General features: G+C 33.4%; 1 long non-coding RNA gene across 1 annotated transcript in view; it reads left to right on the forward strand.

Annotated features, from left to right (window-relative positions):
* The first annotated feature begins 488 nt into the window (after nucleotides 1-488).
* Nucleotides 489-20,656, forward strand: part of LOC144664833 (uncharacterized) — a 34,694-nt gene continuing 14,526 nt past the window's right edge. Inside the window, exons 1-2 of the long non-coding RNA XR_013572856.1 lie at nucleotides 489-754; nucleotides 3,543-3,616. This is a non-coding gene — a long non-coding RNA (uncharacterized LOC144664833). The remainder of the gene's footprint in view (nucleotides 755-3,542; nucleotides 3,617-20,656) is intronic.

A 20,656-nucleotide genomic window follows, 5' to 3' on the forward strand; every position in this document is an offset into this window, starting at 1 on the left:
CAAGCCTCGTTTGCGCGAATTAATTCTAACCCTCCGCCATTTTCATGCAGTTTTCACGTGGGTATTTTTTTCATCTGTGCTGCTTTGGGAATTCGTTCATGATAGCGGAGCTCCACGCGCCGAAGGCGCGTAGCGTAGCTCCATTGGTAACATGCGGGTACAAGGGAACAGACAGGGCAAATGGTATCCTATCGAACCGAGAAATTTTGGTTGTCGCGTACGTACGTCCGTACGCACGGATTAGGCCTGGGAACGAGCTAGGCTCCGGTGGCAACCCGCGTCTTTTGGCGGGAAAAATCATTACTATCAAGGCCTTAGAAAAAAAGTTTTTTTAAAACGATTTCTACTCAGCTAAGCTTTATATAGTAGGAAGTTTTAAACGCGAGGAAAAAAAAATCATTCTTAGCTCTTGTTGACAATGTTAGAATTACATGAAGGGGAGACTAACTTGAGGAAGTCCGCTGTGTGAAAAGTCAGGAAACAATCTCACAGCATGCCGGTTTACCAAGCGTACGCATGAGTTCACTACTAAGCATGAAGACTCCTCGATTGAAAAGCACACGAAGAATTCAGTTTTAAAGACAGTTTATTACAGATACATTATTTCTGGATATATTCCTCGTTTCACCCGCGATGACAACCATAGTTAGTAGAGGAGTAAAGATTGTGGCCGATCGAAATGGAAAATCTTCCAAGCTTCTTGGTGAGTTTGAAGCAAAGACGGTCAAAGACAACATTCCTTTACGAAAACAAGGTGAGCTATTGATGTTCATTTTTTTTTAACAGATTAGAAAAGTCTTTGGTATTTAGATTAACGAGCATTCAACCTAATACACTGTACATCATTTTTAAACGAAGCTGGGTTCTAGCTCTCAGTCGTGTACCGGTATGTCAAACAAGGTCGACATAGCCTTAATGAACTGAAATTCGTTTTGTCTTAAACACGAGTTGTATTCAAAGCATACCTTACTTCTGGTTTTTCCTATCCGCGTTAATTTGTTTATTCTGTAGTACTAGTTAAATCACCGAAGTAGGAAGAACACACCACTTTAAACGTTGGAAAGAGTACAGAACAAGTAGAGAACAAAATTTACATGAAAATTTGTAAGAATGTGGTCGAGTCAGATGTAATACAGTATGGGGCCCAGTTCTCGGCCACTATAGACGTAAAATAGTATTTCTTTTCTCAGAATAACCAAAGAAACTTGAAATTTCTCCCAGAGCTTTCTACATTATTCAGCTTTTTGGTGTAAAGCTATCGACCGGTTAATAATTAATTATCCCGAACAATAATAAAAATAAAATCTCCTTTTGTGGGCCCAGTTCTCGGCCACGCGGCCCAGTTCTCGGCCACCAAAAAGCTTATGCGTAATTTCCGTATAAAAAGACTCAATTAATTTTCACAGTCATAAAATCACTCTGCAAACTTATTTATGTTATATCGATCGCAAATTATTTTTATGAGGCTTTTTGCAGGTTCTTGCAAAACCGCAGAATTGTGTTGTGTGACCAATGCATTTAGATGGTTTACTTTGCAGTGGAAGGGTCTTGAAAGAGTCAGGTGTTGTAGAAATAATAAACAAGACAAGAGTTAGCTCAAAACTTGGAGATTTAATTGAACTTTATTTTTAAAACATTTCTTTCTTTTATTCTGGCTGCAGTAGATGAAATTATATTAAAAACCAAGCGCTAAGCTGTGATAGCGAGCAGGGTGGCCGAGAACTGGCAAATACGCAAAAGTCGCACGGAAAAATTCCGAAGTAAATTAAGACCAACAAAATACAAAGAATCAACGAAAAGTTAACTTAAGCAGAAAGCTGAATTATTTTACGTTTCACATGCAAAAAATTAGCTCTTTTGGTTGGGGCTTTCGGATAAAATACAAATTTAACTGCATCCAAGAATTTCAAGGAGCTGTAAACAAACAAGATTTCGGGAAAACAAAATAACCTACCTCCGCGTAAACTCAACGTGTGAGCTTTCTATAGCGTGTTGAAGGATCAAACTAACGATACTTAGAGCACAAGAATCAGTCTATCGCAAATGTAAATCTATCGCTGGATGTAAATAACTTTTTGTTTTAATTCAACTGAGGCGTGAAAAAAACGCGTTGAACACAAAGTGGCCGAGAACTGGACCCTGCCGAGAACTGGGTCCCATACTGTATAGGGGACATTGCTAGCTGAGAGTCTTAGCGAAATATAGTTTCTCCATGACCTCTGTTATTTTTCACTGAGAACTTTGCGTAGTTTTTATATTTTTATCATATGAATGTTATGAGTGAAAACGTTTTGTGAAAGTTTTGTATTTCTTATCTGATTATACAGCCTTTCTCAGAATAAATTGATTAGTTTTTCATTCGATTAAACGCCTCCCTCGAATAAGCGCTACATGTTAGAACAGAAATATTAATAAACGTCGCCCTCAAATAAACGCCGCATCATGATGATGCAGCATTCATTCGAATAACAGACTCGGAAAGCAAATGCAGTAATAATCAAGCTTGAGCAGGCCAAAAAAAATATTTTTCTTGATTGTAACAAGGTTTTAAGGTATTGAAATTGACTTTTCAGGCATGCACTAAAACATGTTTCTGTTTTTTTTTTTAAATTTAAATGTTCAGTTACCATACTATTGTTTACAAGAAATAAATTGAATTTTAAATGAACGCCGCCCTCGTATAAACGCTTTCCTCTAATAAACGCCGCACTCGAATCACGAAAAATTAAATAAACGCCGTGGCGTTTAATCGAATAAATATGGTACATAAAAGAATATAGCACAGATTCTAAAATGTTATGCGAAAGATCATGAAATTTTCTTAAGTTATAACAACCAAGCTGATCCTGAAGTTATAATGTAGGATAAGGGCTTGGAAAAAAATAAATTCCAGATTGCCCTGTGGTTAACAAGCAGCTCTCAAATTTTGCTTGCCTAGGACTGTGCATGATTATGTTTCTTAGTAAACTTGTGACTGTATAATTTACATGTAGACGACTTGCCTGGGCCTTTTAACCTAAATTACGCAAACAGGCACGAAAAATTAATTGCTTGACAGAAAAATCTACTTGCCCCAGATAATCAGAGGGTACTTTTTTAGCCCTGTGGCTATGAGCATTGCTTTCTGGAAGGTTGCACATGACTCGTACAATTCTTTAAGCCTTTCAAAGTTTTCCAACTTAAAGCAGTGACTAAATCAAATATTTTTGCCAATTTTTTTTCTACAAGAGAAGTAGGATTAGTTTTTGATCGTGAAAAAAATAAGTTCAAAATGGGCCTGTCTGCGATGACTCGAGGATTATATAATTAAAGGTAAATAATACATACATGTATTATTTATTTACATGTACAACAAGTTTTTTGAGGTCAATTTCAGTGAGAAGTATTTATGGAGGGTGTAAGATGCAGTTTGAAGTTATCATTTATTTTGGTAAATCTGTTGTCTTTCTAAAACTTACTGTTAGGATTTCCATACTTTTTGCCAGGATGCAAGTTAAGAATTTTACAGGTTTTTGATATACATGTATAAATTTTGTTTTCAGTGCAGGGAAAACAGTCAAGGGGTGCAGTTAGTGAAATTGGTGATGCAGGTAATCATTACTGTAGTGTTTCTATTGTAACCGGAAGTAACATGTCAGTCACATGATCCCTTGTGTATTATGGGATGCATAAAAGATAGCATGTGGTCGGAGAAATGGTAGCAGGAATAAATGTTGTTGCTGTTTTATGCCTAAGCCTTTTGGTCTACTTGGGCCCGAACCACCACATTTGGCGACGAGGAAAAGCGGATAAAAAGTGGTTAACGAGTTTAAACGGTGGAAAACTCGCACAGATGGCTGTATCCTTGAGCGGACTGCCAGGTTTACAAGCGTTCGACGCTGTGGGCGAGCCAGCTACACTCGCACAACGATGGTTAACTTGGAAAGACGAATTCGAATTGTACGTGACTGCCTCGGGAATCAGCGACCCAACACAGATGAGGGCGCTTCTACTTCACCTCGCCGGGCCCCAAGTCAGAGACGTCTTTAATAACTCAATTCCTGCCGACAAACGAGGCGAAGCAAAGGATTACAAGAAAGCTATGGACAGCCTATCCGAACATTTCAAACCGAGAAAAAACGCGCCGATGGCAAGACAGGCGTTTCTCGCAGCTCAACCAACCGCTGGAGAAACCATAAACAATTTCATCACACGCCTGCAGAAATTAGCCGAACATTGTGAATATGCAGGTGAAAGGGACAACCAGGTGAGAGATCGTGCGATTTCTTTCATTCAAGACAAAAACCTCAAGGCCAAGTTGTATCGCGAAGAAACATTAACATTGAGCAAACTAATGGAAATCGTTAGCCAATACCATGACAAAGAAGCACTTGTTCTTAACCGTGATGGCCGAGTAAATAACATATCTCCAGACGCGAAACAAGGGGGAAAATGTTGGCGGTGCGATAAAGTGGGACACTTCGCGAAGGAATGCATTCGTTCACGTGACCACAAATGCGGGAAATGTGGCATCGTGGGTCATTTCGAAGTGTGCTGTCACACCAAACAGAGTAAAGGGCGAGATTCTAGTCGCAGTTCGAGTCGTGGTCGTGGAAACTCTGGAAGAAAACAAAGTCGTGGAAGAGGAGGACGAGGTTCACAGGGCCAACGTGATGTACGCCAAGTAACCGAGGACGTGACTGCTGGGAGCTCTGCGAGCAAGGATGATTTCTACGTGTTCTACACTGGGGAGACGGATGACGGGAACACTCTGAGGCTGGACATTGCAGATAAGACTATTAACGTTATTATAGACTCTGGTGCTAGTTGTAATTTGATGTCCGAAGAAATATTCAACCTTGTAACGGGGGGTAATGTTAAATTGTTGGAGTGCAACAAAAGAGTTTTTGCTTATGCATCTGTAGAGCCACTCCAAATCAAAGGAAAATGTAATCTGGATGTACGTGTGCAACAAACCCAAAAGTCCCTGAGCGTTGAGTTTTATGTTACGCACGGCAAAGCTGCGACGCTATTAGGCCGCGATGCATCTGAATTGCAGTAGTAATGTACTACACTCTGAGGCAAAAAATTTTTTGCCTTAGAGATTTAGTACATAACTACTATCAGCACTGGATTCCAAAAACTGAAGCCAAATCTGAAACCAAAACTGAAGCCAAATCTGAAACCAAAACTGAAGCCAAATCTGAAAAACTAAATCTGAAAAACTAAATCTGAAGCCAAAGTGAAAAACCTAAACTGAAATCAAATCTCAGAATCAACCCTAGGTCAACCCAAGGTCAAAAAATGGAAACCAAACCTTGAAGCCAAATCTATAAACTAAACCTTGATTAAATGATAAAAATAATCTTTGATTATTTTTGACAATATTTAAAAAAAACTTCTTATACTCTTTTTTAAAAATCTTGCATCTTAGTGCGTTTAAAACAAACCTCGTTGACATAATGAAAATCAAAACCTAAGATTATAACCTAGGATAAACAGATGAGTTTGTCTTTAATATCCATAAGGATATGTTTCTATACAGCTATCCGATATGTGTTTTATTGCGCGCTTGTCATATCCAAAGCTGTATACCTTTTCCTCATATTTGTTAACAATTTGTTTATTCTGTCTGGTTATCTTATTTTCATTTAATAATGTGAGTTCTTTAAAATCGCCCTTAACCATCTTAATCATATTTGTGTGATTTAGTATTTGTGAATTTTCATGATTAAGGGAAAAACCTTTAATAACACATTTCTGTTTATTATCGCCATATATGAAACTGTAGTTTTTAGGCCCACCGCTTACGAAGGTACCTTTTATAACATCACCGTCTAACTCATCTGTTAAATCGCCTAGCATATCGCCTGTTTCTATTGTCTTACCATTCTGGGATTCGATATACACAATACTATCTGTATCAAAATATAATACCTGTTTATCTAAATAGTCTAGTTTTTCATATAACATTAGTCGAGCTGAGCTAGTTGTAAAGCATGCAATGTATATATTCGTATTATAGCTGTTATCAACAAACTGATTTTTGTAAGTGTAGCTCATTTGAACCATTTCTTCATTTATGAAATTCATGTTTAAATTATCTATTGTGTCGTCGAGAAGTACTTGATAAAATTCATTTATGTCAGTTACGTATTTACATTGATTCATGTTATTTCGTTGCCCAAATTTTCCCCAAAGACTGTTTAAACACATCTTTGCAATGGCTCGTAAGCCTGAATTTTCATTTAATTCACCTAAATCAATATCTAAATTCTTTTTGACTTTATTTCTGAAATTCATCTCGTCATTGTTATTTTTAAAATTATATTTCGTTGATTCAAGTTTGAGTTTCATAAATTTTTTTATATATCCCTTGAATAGTTCGTCGGATGAGTTTTCAAAATGCCAAACTTCATATATTTTTGTAATTTTATAGCCTTTTTTAATGGCCTTATTTAGTTCATCTGTTGTCCATGTACCAATAAATGCTCGTTCATTTTCACTATGTTGGCATCTTTCTTGTTGCTTTGTTTTTGCACATGATATACACAGAGGGAACATTAGCTTTTCAGCTTTTTCGCATTGGATTTTCACTGGTAAAACAGGATGATATAACCCTTTTGGTGGTAAAATTTTACATTTTATTAGTCCATACCATTTTTTATCGTATTTTTCTGGTGATATAATTTTTATAGGGTGTCCAATGGGGTATTTTTTATAGAACTGAACAGTGGGATATAAGGAGCAAAAATCTACGTATTTTCCGTATTCATCATCTTTGAATTTATAAAGTAGCTTTGTGCTATTAGTTCTACCTCCGAAGAATGAATCTCTTGGATTTAATGGAGCGACGACTTCTCTATTCCAATCATTTTTATAATATTTTTGGAAACATTTATCATTTTTTAATTTACATTCCCACATTTCAATAAGATTGTAACCAGCAGATGTTATTTTGTTATTTTTAGCTTGTGTTTTATTATACAAAGTCCCCATATCACATTGGTTCTTAGTGTTGATAACATCAGGTTTGTAACAATCTTGGCAGCCGTGCCAGAAACAGCCTTGAAATTCATAAATAGTATTTGTAGATGCACAAAAACCATCTACTTTTAATTTGTTATTGTTGCATTTGATAACTTTTTCACCACCTTCCAAGGCATGTTGAATTTTAATTTTATTTTTCTCAGCAATGTAATCAAGCCATGCAATACTGACTGCACTATGGTTTTCTGTTTGAACAACGTTATCAACTACAGCTATGGTATTTTTAGGCATATAATTACCTCTATAAATAGCCATACAAACACCAGCTATTGTGATGTATTTTAGTGGATCAATATTTTCTTCATTTATAAAATCTTGTCTAAATTTTAGCATGCATCGCCTCAATATATCAACATCCGAACGACAGTATTCAACTATCTCTTTTTTGAAATCGAAAACATAATTTTCATTAACACGATCGTCATACCATTGTAAAAATTTCTGTCTATCTTCTGTTTTCATTTGATTATAGCCATAATGTTTTTTGGAAGGCATCTCTCCTATATACTTTTGATTACAAACTTTGTTGAAATAATGTGGAAAATATCCTTTTTTCAACTCGTTTAAACCAAACGTTTTAGGAAACGATGATAACGATTGTTGAATGAAATTTAAGCTGTCGATTATTTTGATTCTTAATTGTGAAATTTCCATCATCATAATTTTTGCACCATTGTAAATACAATAAGGTTTGAAACCATTATCTATACACCATTTTAGTATAAAATGACTGTCATACCCTTTGCTATTATGAGCCAAAAGTGTATATCCTTTATATTTTTCATTGACGATTTTATTACAAAAACTATTAATATCATTGAAGATTAATTCATTACCATCGAAATCATGACAGATAGCTAAATTGACTTCGTGTATTCCAGTGTTTTGGGTACATTCGAAATCAAAAAATAAATATTTTTCATTATACGTTTTACATGACTGGCAATAATCTTTTTTGAGAATGTTTTTATTTAATCGGCATGGTTTTTTGCTATTTTTGATGCAATTTCCACCCATAACTTTTATCTTTTTCATGAAACATTCATGTTTGCTTTCACAATATTTATTACAATTATTACACATTTTGAAACCGCATTTATGTATTTTAATATATGGTTTTAGTATGATTTGATTGCATTTTAAACATTTAGCTACACTGCTACATACTGAATCATCACTATCTTTTTTCGATCGGTTACTAGTATGGTTTTTGAAGCAAGTATTACCATGAAAAACACGATTGCATTGATTACATGTAACGTCTTTACCATTACATTTATTTCCATCTGGAAAATATTTGAAACAAGATAGACATTTTTGGGGGCATTTGTGTTTATCACGTTTCGTGTAAGCTTTTTTGCAAGAATGGCAGTAATATGCTACATCTAAAAAGGCTGTCATTGATTTTATGACATCAAAATGATTCCGTGTTTTGTATAAATAAATTTTATCCGTTTTACCATTATTGGATGTATATATGATTTCATTGAACTGCTCAGAATCGATAATGTTAATCTCAATATCTAAATGTGATGCAAAGCTATTTACATCTTCTAAAGTATTGCCATACTCGTTAATTTCAACATTTGCATTATTATGAAGTTCTTTTGCTTGAATTTCTTGTAGTTTTCGGCTTTTATTGAACCCATCTTTCAACTGAGTTGTGGTGTAATTTTCAGGATGTAGATTAGCATAAGCTGTTACAATGGCCCTTGCTAAACATATTGTGTCATTATTTTTTATTGTGATAATGCATTGCTTTCTATTCACTGTTTGTTTTGATAAATATAACCGTCCTTTTCCTGCCGGTATTTTAACAGATTGAATAATTATTTTGCAATTTTCTAAATCTATTTCTTTATACTCCAACGTATTGATTACATCTGAAAGTTGATTTAACTTGAAATCAGAAACTTTTAACAATTTTGTTGAGATAGGGTGATCTAATTCATCATTTGAAATTATCAATCTGAATCTATCATTTCCTTTTAACTGCCTTTTCTTTATTGTCATTTCAACCATTTTTTCAAAGACACTGAAAACATCATTTTTATTGTTTATAACATTTTTTCGGACATTTATTTTAAATTCGTTGGTATAAGCATTGAATTTTTTATTTGCTGTATTTCCGATTTCGGTTATTTTGAATAGAGGCTGGTCATTGGATGTTGTATCAAAAATGCTGTCATCGAAATTAAATTCATTTGAGAGCTTATTTTTTGACTGCTTAATCTGTATTAATTTTTTGTGCTTTCGTTTGATTTGATCTTCAATATTTTTATTATGAGTTTTTCTAATTGAATCTTCCATTTGACTGAGTTGTGCATCACGTATTATACTATCGTTTTTGTCCCGTATAGCCTTATCCAAAGTCTTATCGTTTCGATATTTATGTACTTTGTTAATCACTGCTTGTCTAGTACTCTTTTTCACCAAATTCATCCATGAAAAACCCATTTTTTTAGCATCAGCTAGGTAATCATTGGATAATTGTTTGATAAAGCTTATTGTTTTAGTTTTTGGTTTGGGTTTGGGTTTGTTTGTTGGTTTCTTTATTGGTTCAACTATTGGTTTGTTTTGGGGTTTTGGTTTGGTTACGAGTTTGTGTTCAGCCTTTGTCATGCTATCAATCAACACTAAATTACCAATACTGTTATTATTTTTGTCACTATTTTCATTTACAACGACTTTATCATCAGGAATTTCGTTATAAAATGTTCTAAATATAAAGTCTTTCACTAATATCTTTTTCTTGAGATTATAAGGGTTGTCATAGTCTTTTTCTGCGATATATATATAAGGATATCCATCTTTATCAATAGCCGGTTTAACTACTTTTATTTTTGGAATATTGAGTATATCTCCATCCGAAGTAGCACCAAGAGTGTTATCAACACTATTTATAAAAAATTGTTTATTGTTATGATCAATGGTATTTTGTTCCATATTATAATTAGAGATATTATTTTTGATAGCGTTTTTAGATGTGATCTCATCTTGAGTTTTTAGCGGGTTTTTAAAATTTTTTTTTCCATTTTTTATACTATATGAAATTATTATTTCTTTAAGTGTCTTATAGTAAAATTATTTTTTTTTATTTTTTTAATTTCATGTTTTTGAATAACTAGATATATTTATATATTTAGTCATTGTTAAAGTGCATGAAAGTGTTTTATTGTGTATTGTTATTATCAATTATTTCAAATCTATCATCATCTTCTATTGCTTTGATAACAGCATTTTTGATATGTTTTTTTGACTTCAAATGTGTCCATTTAGCTGCTAATGAACTATCGTAATTACATATATCGCATTTCCATCGTTTATTTAACATATACTTAGTCTTTGAATTTTTGATAGCGTTTATTCTATCAGCGTCGTTATCATACTTTAAATTTCTTCCCATTTTCTCTTATTATACTATAAATGATATTTCTTTATATCTTTTACTATAAATATATTGTGCGTTTAAAAATAACCAGTAATAAAATATTATTGGTTGTCATCAACAACGATTACAATATAATGACATACTGTAAACGACAATTGTCTTATACAATATATGGTTACATAACTTGTCATTATATTAATATAGTGCGTTTAGATATAAACAGATAATTATTTTCTTTAATATATATATAGAATGACTGATATAACATTAAATATCAAACACCTTTTAGAATCTGATCAAAGCTCGAATGATATAGCCTTCATTAATAAAATGTATTGTATTCAGAGCATCCTTAAAACAAATATTTGTATTATTAAAATGCTATCTGAAATATCAAATGAAGACAAAAATCATGTACGTTTAGAGTGTATATCTAAAAACCAGAAAAAACGTGGAAGGCCTCGTAAGGATCAACATTAAATACAAAATTATTCAGTTTACGGTTTTAGCCATAAGTTATAAATGATTAATGAGTACAATGTTTTTAATGACGTGATTTCTATTGACCAATCATATTTCAACAAATTTTACTCAAAAAGTTTACTCAAAAAGTTTACTCAAAAGTTTACTCAAAAGTTTACTCAAAAAGTTTATTCTGAAATTTACTGCCAAAACAGCTGTTCCGTGAAGTTATGTGTGTTATATATATAATGCTTTGTAATTCTGAAATCCACTATGATTTAAAAATTTTAAAAGAACCTATATGCCATTTATGCGATCAACTATTGATAGAAGGTAACAAGGATGTTGAGCCATGCTGTAGTAAGCAGGATATGTCAAATCAAAACGGTATTAATGTTTGTATTAATTGCGGTTTGGTTCATGGTTCTATTTATTACAATGAGTATTTCGATTTTTACGAGAACAGACACAAAATATGGCGTAAAAGCATCTATCATCGTAAATACCATATTGAGAATGTTTTAAACGATTTATGTATTAAAAATGGAGTTCAATTGTCTCATAATCATCGCGATAAGATTTACAAAGTGTTTCATGAGATCGATACTATTCTTCCATCTATAAATAAAAGAAGAAAGAGGATGATCTCAACGAAATATATTATAAGACAGATGTTTAAAATGCTCGGTATACCATACAATTTCATCTGTGTTACTAAATCAAAAAAAACGCGAGCTTTTAATGATCGGTATTGGGGTGAGATTTTAGCATTAAAATCGTCCCAGATCGCACGGATTATTCGGTAAATTTATCATCATATTTGAGCAGATACCGATCGATTATTGGACCGGTATCGCATATGTAGTCGTCAGTAGTTTTCATCATTAAAAAGATATTGGATAGTTCATATTCCCCCGTTCTTAACATGAATTTTATTGTATTAAGCAAATGCTGATAGCTTTGATAAGCAAAAATTCCATTTTGAATTTTTAAATCGAGATTCTGATGCTGAAGCCAGCCTTGTATCAATAAAGCTCCCGTGCTGATTGCAATCAGGCTGATACCACCAGTTGAAATTGACGATACTATGCCTCCTGAAGCGAATAAAATAGCCAGCGAATTGCCTATTAATTTCAGCCTTCTAAAGCTTTTTGTAGCTTTTTTATAACACCAACACTTTTTATGATAAACTTTGTAGTATTCTTTCAATTCTTGAATTTGCGATTGATTTAACTTGTCACTAATATGGTTCCATTCGAATATATTTTTGCGTTGTTTTGTCATATATTATTGATTAGACAATGTTTTCTTTCTATTTTTAAATCTGTTGTATAATTTTCTGATATTTTTAATCAACCGTTCAATAGTTTTCAGCATCTCATGTATTAAATCTGCAGTTTTCATATAATAGTGAGTTAGATAATTTATTCGAAGAATATTCCCATTGTTTTATCTAAAAATTGGACTTTGTGATACTCTCGACTATTTACTGACATTGCTGTGTTACTAAAACCGATTCTTTGTACAAAGTAATCTGAAGAAATTTTAATGCTAGATGTATTGATATTAAACCCAGAAAATGTTTGATCAATACTCATAACATTATTGCAAACAGCGATTCTAAATTGATCCTGTATCTTTGTATACCAGAGATTCATATATTTACCTATATAACCATCTCTAATTTGCTCTGTATATGAATCTAACCCATAATCGAGGAATAGCTTATTCTGCTCCACTTTTAACCATGGGTATTCAAAGCTACTTGCATCGATAAATTCAATTTTAATCCTTTTATTATCACCGTGTTTATAGCCATTTTTAAATGATATATATATAGTGTAGTCGTTGGATTCAGTGATATTTTCATTTAAATTAATTACGAAAACAACAAAAAATCCATTCTTCGTATCAAAATCAGCTAGTATTTTTGATTGGTAAAACACAAGACCATTATTTAATCCAGACACTACAGCACCGTTACTATCTGCCATGATGAATTCAGATGGATCCGTTAGATCATAAAAATACTCGAAAATTTTATGGTAATAGCTGATGTTTCTTTTTTTATCCATTTTTAATTTCATATCAGACTTCAAATTGTCCCGAAAATTTTTTAACTGTTCATAATTAACAGCTTGGTCATTAGTAGTAGCTGGTTTAATACCATAAATAGCCTTTGTTTTCATATCAATTGATGCATTTAAAGCTATTCTATCATTTTCAACATAATATAGCTGATCGTATATCCTAGGATCAACGTTACTCTGATAACCTTTTATTCCATAAATCACGATATATGTTTGTAATTTTGGGACATATGCGTTCCCTGATTTCATCTTTAAAACGATATCAACATAGAGATAATTATTAGGATGTTGTTGATATTTATTAATTTGTGCTATTGTTCGACTATATCCATCATAAACTCGCGTAGTTAATTTGTCGATGTTGTCGATTGATGAAACAATATCGATATCTAGACTATCATGATCTATTTCAGCTGGAAAAAATAGCTCGAAAACCATTGTGTATCGATTGATTGGTAAACTATATACATTGATACCTAATCTGCTTGAGTAGTAGCCTTTATTGCTGTCAAGTACCAGCTTACTGTCTACAACTTTCGTATTAATTTTGTGATATGGAGTCGGATGATCAATTAAACTACCAAGCTTGATATCATTTTCTTCGCTTAGTTGATTGATACTATCGGTCATTATATGGGCAAACGTGTTTTCTTGACCAACGGAAGTTATATGACTTTCACCAACATGATCAAGCATGTATTTTTTGTTTACAGCGTCTGTATCATTGGTTGGGCTTTTTAGATTTGTTATTTTATGAGAGTTCATATCGAGATTAGCTTGCATCGAATTACTGCCATCAATATCAAGCTTGCTTTGAATTTTTTGAGTCAAAACGCGTCCTACGACCTTCTTTAAAAAAGTGTTATCGACGTAAAATTTGTCTGCCTTGCTTTGAATGGAATTGGCTAAAACTCCTCCTGTCTTCTTTGTTAAATAAGTAGTATTGACGTACGATCTGTCTGCTTTAGTAGCAAGTTTGGTATCAATTTCAGTCCTTACTTTGTTATCCTCAGCACTAACATAGCCTACGTTTGGTACAGATCGATCGTTATATAAACTTGGATAATACACTTCGGTATTTTGCAATGAAAGTCCAACGCAATCAAAATGGGTTTCATCACTGTTTTTTTTCATTAAAAATTGGTTGACATATCTCTTGTTAACAGCACTACTCAAGTCTTTTGCATATGTATCGAGATCAGCATCAAATGCTACGTCATCTTGTGTTTTCAAACCAAATATTTTCTTTTTGTCCATATCATAATTACCATTACTAGTCAATTTGAAACCTACTCCAGAATCACCTTTATCACCTTTTTCACCTTTTACAGATGTTAAATTATTGTTATTTTGTAAAAGTCCGTTTGAGTAACTCATATATTACTTAGTTAGATTATATCTTTTCATTGAAATTCTTAGTAACAAATTTTCGTGGCTTATCAATATATACGAAGCCAAATGGTTCTTTAGTTGCTTTCTCATATATCTCTTTTGGAATACTGTTTTCACGGCATATTAGACTACTCTCATTAGCACTTGGGAATTCGTATATAGAGAAATGTGAACAGTTCAATCTTATGTCTTTTGGTGTCTTATAGTAGCTTTGACTCATATATATCACGCTACAGTTCTTATGCCTTCCTCGTATAAAATAGTCGACTAATGGTTTTTGGTTTTTATCACATACAAAATCGTCAAAAATGACTATTTTCTGTGAGTCACCATCAAGGTCTCCAACGGGAATAATCTCATCATTGCGTGCTTCAATAACATCATAACCAGCTTCATTACTTATTTGCTGGAACATATCCATAAGATCCACAAACTTGGACTGCTCTAAGTTTTTTGCGTATAAATAAATTTTATCAAAATATAATAAATTGTATATCATATGCATTAGTGTGTTTGTTTTCCCCGAACCGCTTGGACCGCAAACCAGCATCCGAAAACATTGATTTGGCATGAAATCGTATAGTTGTCTAAAGTTTGAGGCCATATCGTCTTCAGTGTCATAATTCGGTATTCTCATTATATTATATGGGTATATTATTTTCAGTTCAACAAGGTGTTCAACACGGTGTACATCAAGGTGTTAAACGCTATGTTAAATGTTGATTTTTATATTCAATTTTCATTTTTTATGTAACGTAATAATATAAAATAAAATGAGTTTACTTAGATGGAAAGAGCTTGCAAAGAGTAAATCTGATTTGGGCGATAAAATCAATTATGTTAAAAATGCAATCACACAAAATAATATCGGTCAGCAGACAAGCCAAGAGTCATTTTCGAAGGTATTCAAACCAGTGACAAGTAAATTAGATGATGTAATTAAAAGTAATTTGCAGATAGCAAAAGTACCCAAAAATCGTGTCAAAAAGGGGATGAGAGGTGAAATGGAAGCTCCAGATTACTATCCTGAAGTTGATCCTTTTGAGGATATGGACGTAGATAATTTATTTGATGAGCCTGTAATGCCACAAAATGAAAAACAGATTGTACCGAAACCACCAACATATGAAGAATCTTTAAAAGATCTTTTAGAAGGAAATAAGGAGATTTATGTTGATCCCCAATATTATCCTGAATATGTAGATGAATTACCTCCTGAATACGATGAGGATGAAATTGATTATGCTTTAGATGCTGATGATGAAGTAAGTGAAATACTAGATGACGTTGGTATCGACGATTATGATGTAGTGCAAATGAAATTAGATCAGCCTGAAATGACACCAAAGAAAACCAAGAACTATCTTAATAAGATTTTAGAGAAAGCCAAATATAAACGGAGACAATTGAAAGGTTTCAAGGCGAATGTTACTAAAGAATATAATAGGGGAACTATATCTGAAGCGGAAAGACAGATTAAAAATAAGAGAATAAACAATGCAAGAGTTGCATTAAATGACTACATAAAACATTACGAAAGTAAAGCCAAAACGATAAAAGGTTCTGGTATTCGAAAAAAACAGAAAGGTGGAAATGTTATATTTTTTAACGATGTAAAACAGCTTCTCAAAAAATTGGAATTGATCATCGGTTCAATAAACGCAGGAAACACATCAGTTAAAATGCGAAATATGGGAGTCGCTATATTAGACACACTTTTAAAAAGGTCTACTATAAATAAACAACAATATAAACAGATATATAATCTGTACTTTAAAGTCTAATTTATGTAACTGTATTATATATATGGATCGTGAGTTAGTATTATCATCATATAGTGTTAAAAATCAAGGGAATAACACTCCTCAAAATTTTACAACTAAATTCAACAGGCCTATAACATTGGATAGCAATTACCAATATATGATAGGCCTCAATCGTATTATTAACATGTCATTTACATGGTTTAATGTAAATCCCTCATATGGTAATCAGCTGATTAAATATAGTTATGATAATGGGAATAAATTTGAAGATATAACTTTTCCTGCAGGTGTTTGGAATTATTCTGAATTTGATGAATATATTAAAGAGATTACTAAGACGGGAGATGATGATAACCCTATATATCCCATCTCTATTGATTTTGATTCAACAACATTCCGAGTAACAATCACTTTATCTCAAAATTATCAACTTGATTTGACGCATAGCAATTTCAACGACCTTATAGGGTTTGATAAAAAGGTATTAAAGGATGCGGTTAATATTGGACCAAGAGTCCCAAATCTAAGCCAAGATACCGATATATTAAATATACATTGCGATCTAGTCAATACTTCTTTAGTCGATGGTGAAGAGTCGGATATCATTTATACCTTTTCGACCAGCGTACTACAGCCGAGTTATTCGTTTACAATCGAGCCTCGTAGGGTCACATATAACCCTGTTAATAAGCAACAGATAAGTAGCATTCGAATATACATCACAGATGGGAAGAGACGGTTAATTAACCTGAATGGAGCGGATACGTCTTTTTCATTAATTTTGAAAAGGAAAGAATAATATAACATAATAGTATATAATGAAACCATATGAATTCAAGAGGTTTTACCATCCAAAATTTGGTAAATTTGTATATAAGCACAAAGGGTCAGGGATTATCGTTGATAACATTTTCAAACCGATGAAGAGTGTTATGTCGTCTGTTGTTAAAAAAATTGTCAAGCCCTTAGGTAAGAAGGCGATAAAATCAGGTATTTCTCATGCAGGTGATAAACTGGGTAAAAAGACATCAGAAAAAGCCGGAGACCTTATAATGGAAAGGCTTAGGAATATGAGGAAGGGAAATGCAGGGCAAAAGGCACTATCCCCAATCTTACAGAAAGTAAATACCTCACCTGTCAGACACCAACAGAAAAATGAAAGTACTGATATGATCATTAATAGATTAATATCAGGATCAGGTGTAAAAAGAAGGCGTTGAGTAAAATGAATAAAATGATTAAAAAAATTGGTACATAATTGCAAAATTATGTAACATAATAATATATGTCTTTTAGAACAAGCGAATACTTACAGAGGTCCGAGTTGGTTCGATTTCAACTCGATGATGTTATTCGAGTCCCAGCTAACGGTCAGCACCAACTTAAAAACGGCTATAAGTTCACGATTAACGATAGAAGTTCATTCTACGATTGGTATAATGCGTATTTCGAGGTGCAATTTCAGGTGCAAATGTTAGCTGATGGAGCAACCACGGGGGCGAATCGTATCACAGTTATTAATGGAGCACATTCATTGATTGCCCACATGATGATTAAATCAGCAGGAAAAATCGTTTATGATACCGATAATCTCCATAAAGTTACTTTCGTTAAGAACCTCCTCGAATATAGTGACGATTTTAGTCGCTCAGTAGCAAAAAATAGTCTTTGGTATCTAGATACCGACCATAGGATAGCAAATGCTAATCAGAATGCAGGGTTTGAGGCTAGGCGACTTTTGACGACAGGTCTCAATGATGTCAATGTTGTTATACCTCTAAATCGTTACAGTTTCTTTGAAGAGCTGGAAGGGCGAATGTTACTCCCAATGCAACTCCAATTCAATATACAGTTACAGAATGACGCCGAATTACTTAAAAAGGCCAATGATGTAGATGATGGACGAGTGGTCCTTAATAGATTCCTTCTATGGGTCCCAAAATTGACTCCAAAGGACAGCCTATATGATAAGTTTGTTAGTTCCTTCTTGGTAAAGAACACTTGGAAGTATATGCGCGAAATGTATGAGGTTTCCGCACCAACGAATAGCAGTGGATTCTTCCAGATCTCATCCAGTATTGATAATGTTAAGGCTATCTTTGTATATCTACAACGAGCTAAATCAAACAATGCAGATGAAAATCCCTATGAATTTGATACCTTCAATATCAATCTTGACCGTGGGAATGGTAGTTATTTGACAACATGCCGATTGGAATACGGCAACGGAGTGTTTTATCCTGAGACCGAATATGATAGTGAGTCCAAAGTTAGGATCTTCAATGATTTGATGTCTTATGGTATGAGAAAGAATGATTACAACAGCGGTACACAACTCAACTTGGCAAATTACAACTCTCTCTATCCTATTATCTTTTTTGATTTATCATATCAAGCAGAGCGAGTAACTAGAGACCCAAAGCAGTTGATCTTCAGATATAAACTAAACGCTAATAGTGCGGGAGATAGTCCTTTCAACGTCCATGCCATCGTTCTTTATGATGAGACAATCGTCATTGACAAGGTGGGGAATGAGCTGGTTATTGTATAAATCAATCAATTGAATATTATGTATAAACCATTTTATTTTGTATACGTTTTATAAACAAGAAATTATATAACGTAGTATATATACAAGTAATGACAACTTATTACTCTCATAAAGTGAATCTATCAGAAGGACAGCGAAGGAAGCTTTTGACTGCTTATAGAAATAAAAGTGAAATAACTATTCGATTAAGCAATTCAGATATGACTGGCAATGATAGTTTAATGTTAACTAAACGTCAAATCAATAAATTGAATAAGGCTAAGAGATCCGGTGTTGGATCTGATTTAAAAATCTCGAAGACACAAATTCGAAAGGTTATTAGGGTCGGTTATGGAGCACCGCGTATTGGTTTTCCAATGATTGGAATTAGTGCTCCGAAAACGAAAACAAGATCAGGAAGGTCAACAACTAACAAATCAACAACTGATAACACTTCAAAGAAGGATGGGGGAAATATTAGACTACCAAGTAAGAAAGATGTATTAGCTTACACACCGCCACCATTCATTGGTTCTTGGGATGAATATGATAAATTTCTTAGAACAGGTGGATTGGTGCTTCCAAAAAAAAAGATCTTAAAACCGAAAAGAAAGTAAGAAAGCCAACATTCCATAAGAATATACCAATGAGTAATTTTGATTTAATAAACTGGTGTTTATATTTGAATATACCGATAAAAGATGTACTAATGAGAGACGAGACTGTGCCACATAATCACAAATTAGGAATATTCATTTACAATCTCCAACCGTCATATCTGAGTGGTAGTCATTGGGTTGCAACTTATGTAAAAGATAAGGTAATCAATTATTTTGATAGTTTTGGTATGCCTCCATTTCAAGAAATAGTCGATCACGCAAAAAAGAAGAATTTAACATTGCTACATCAAAACAATCAGATACAGAATATAAATACAACCACATGCGGATACTTCTGTTTATACTTTTTGAATGAGATGAACCATGGGAATATGTATTCTAATTTGTTGGAAGTGTTTGACATATATGACACAATGAAGAATGAGAAATTCATTCAACATTATTTCAGAAATATATAACTTATATATATAATGGTTAAATCGTATTGCGTAAAGCAGAAAAAACAGACAGAATGCGTACCAGAAAGTGAAAAATATGTTCAAACCAAAAATGGGCGACTTATGATGAGATGCATTTGCTCTGAATGTAAAAGCGTTAAAACCCGTTTTGTAAGCAATAAAAAAAAGACACAAGGTCGGGGAGTTGGTCAAACCATCAACAAAAAGATCGGCGATAAGATTCCGATGTTTCAACAGGCTCAAGATATTGCATCCTTCATTATAGGTGCTACTGGAGGTGATAAAAAATTGTTTGATAAATACTGGAGTGGAGATATCGCAAAAGGTGCCTTCAACACGAAAAACGGATTATTCTCAAAGAAATTCTGGACATCTCCAAGTGAGCATCAAGAGCCGTCATGCTCTGGAACCGTTTGGGATAAAAAAGCAGGAAAATGGAGGAATAAATACTGTGATTAATATCTAATCAATATATATATAATGGTTAAATCATATTGTGTAAAACAGAAGAAACAGACTGAGTGTATACCAGAGTCTGAACAATTTGTAATGGCTAAAAATGGACGTTTAATGCTTAAATGTAAATGTGTTGAATGTGGAATCACTAAAACTAAATTTGTCAAAAGTCAAAGTGGTGGAGCTCTTGCTCGTTATAAAGGACCATCTACAACTGATAAAATAGCATACATGGCTTCAAATTTTGTTACCCCAGCACCAAGTTTTGGTGCTATGGCTAGACTTTTAGCTGGGCAAGCTTTCAAAGGAGTGAAAGACAATGTTGATTACTACAGAAAGGGAAAAGGTATCGATATCCATAAAGCTATTCTGAAAGTAGCACCCAAAAAGGGTTTTGTTATTCCATGGCATAAATATACCGGACCTGGAAATCCTCTTGAAAAACAGGTAAAATGGGATCCA

The sequence above is a fragment of the Oculina patagonica genome, chromosome 9 (assembly GCF_052425735.1).
Source record: "Oculina patagonica isolate OP01 chromosome 9, crgOcupat, whole genome shotgun sequence".
NCBI classification, from domain to species: Eukaryota; Metazoa; Cnidaria; class Anthozoa; order Scleractinia; family Oculinidae; genus Oculina; species Oculina patagonica.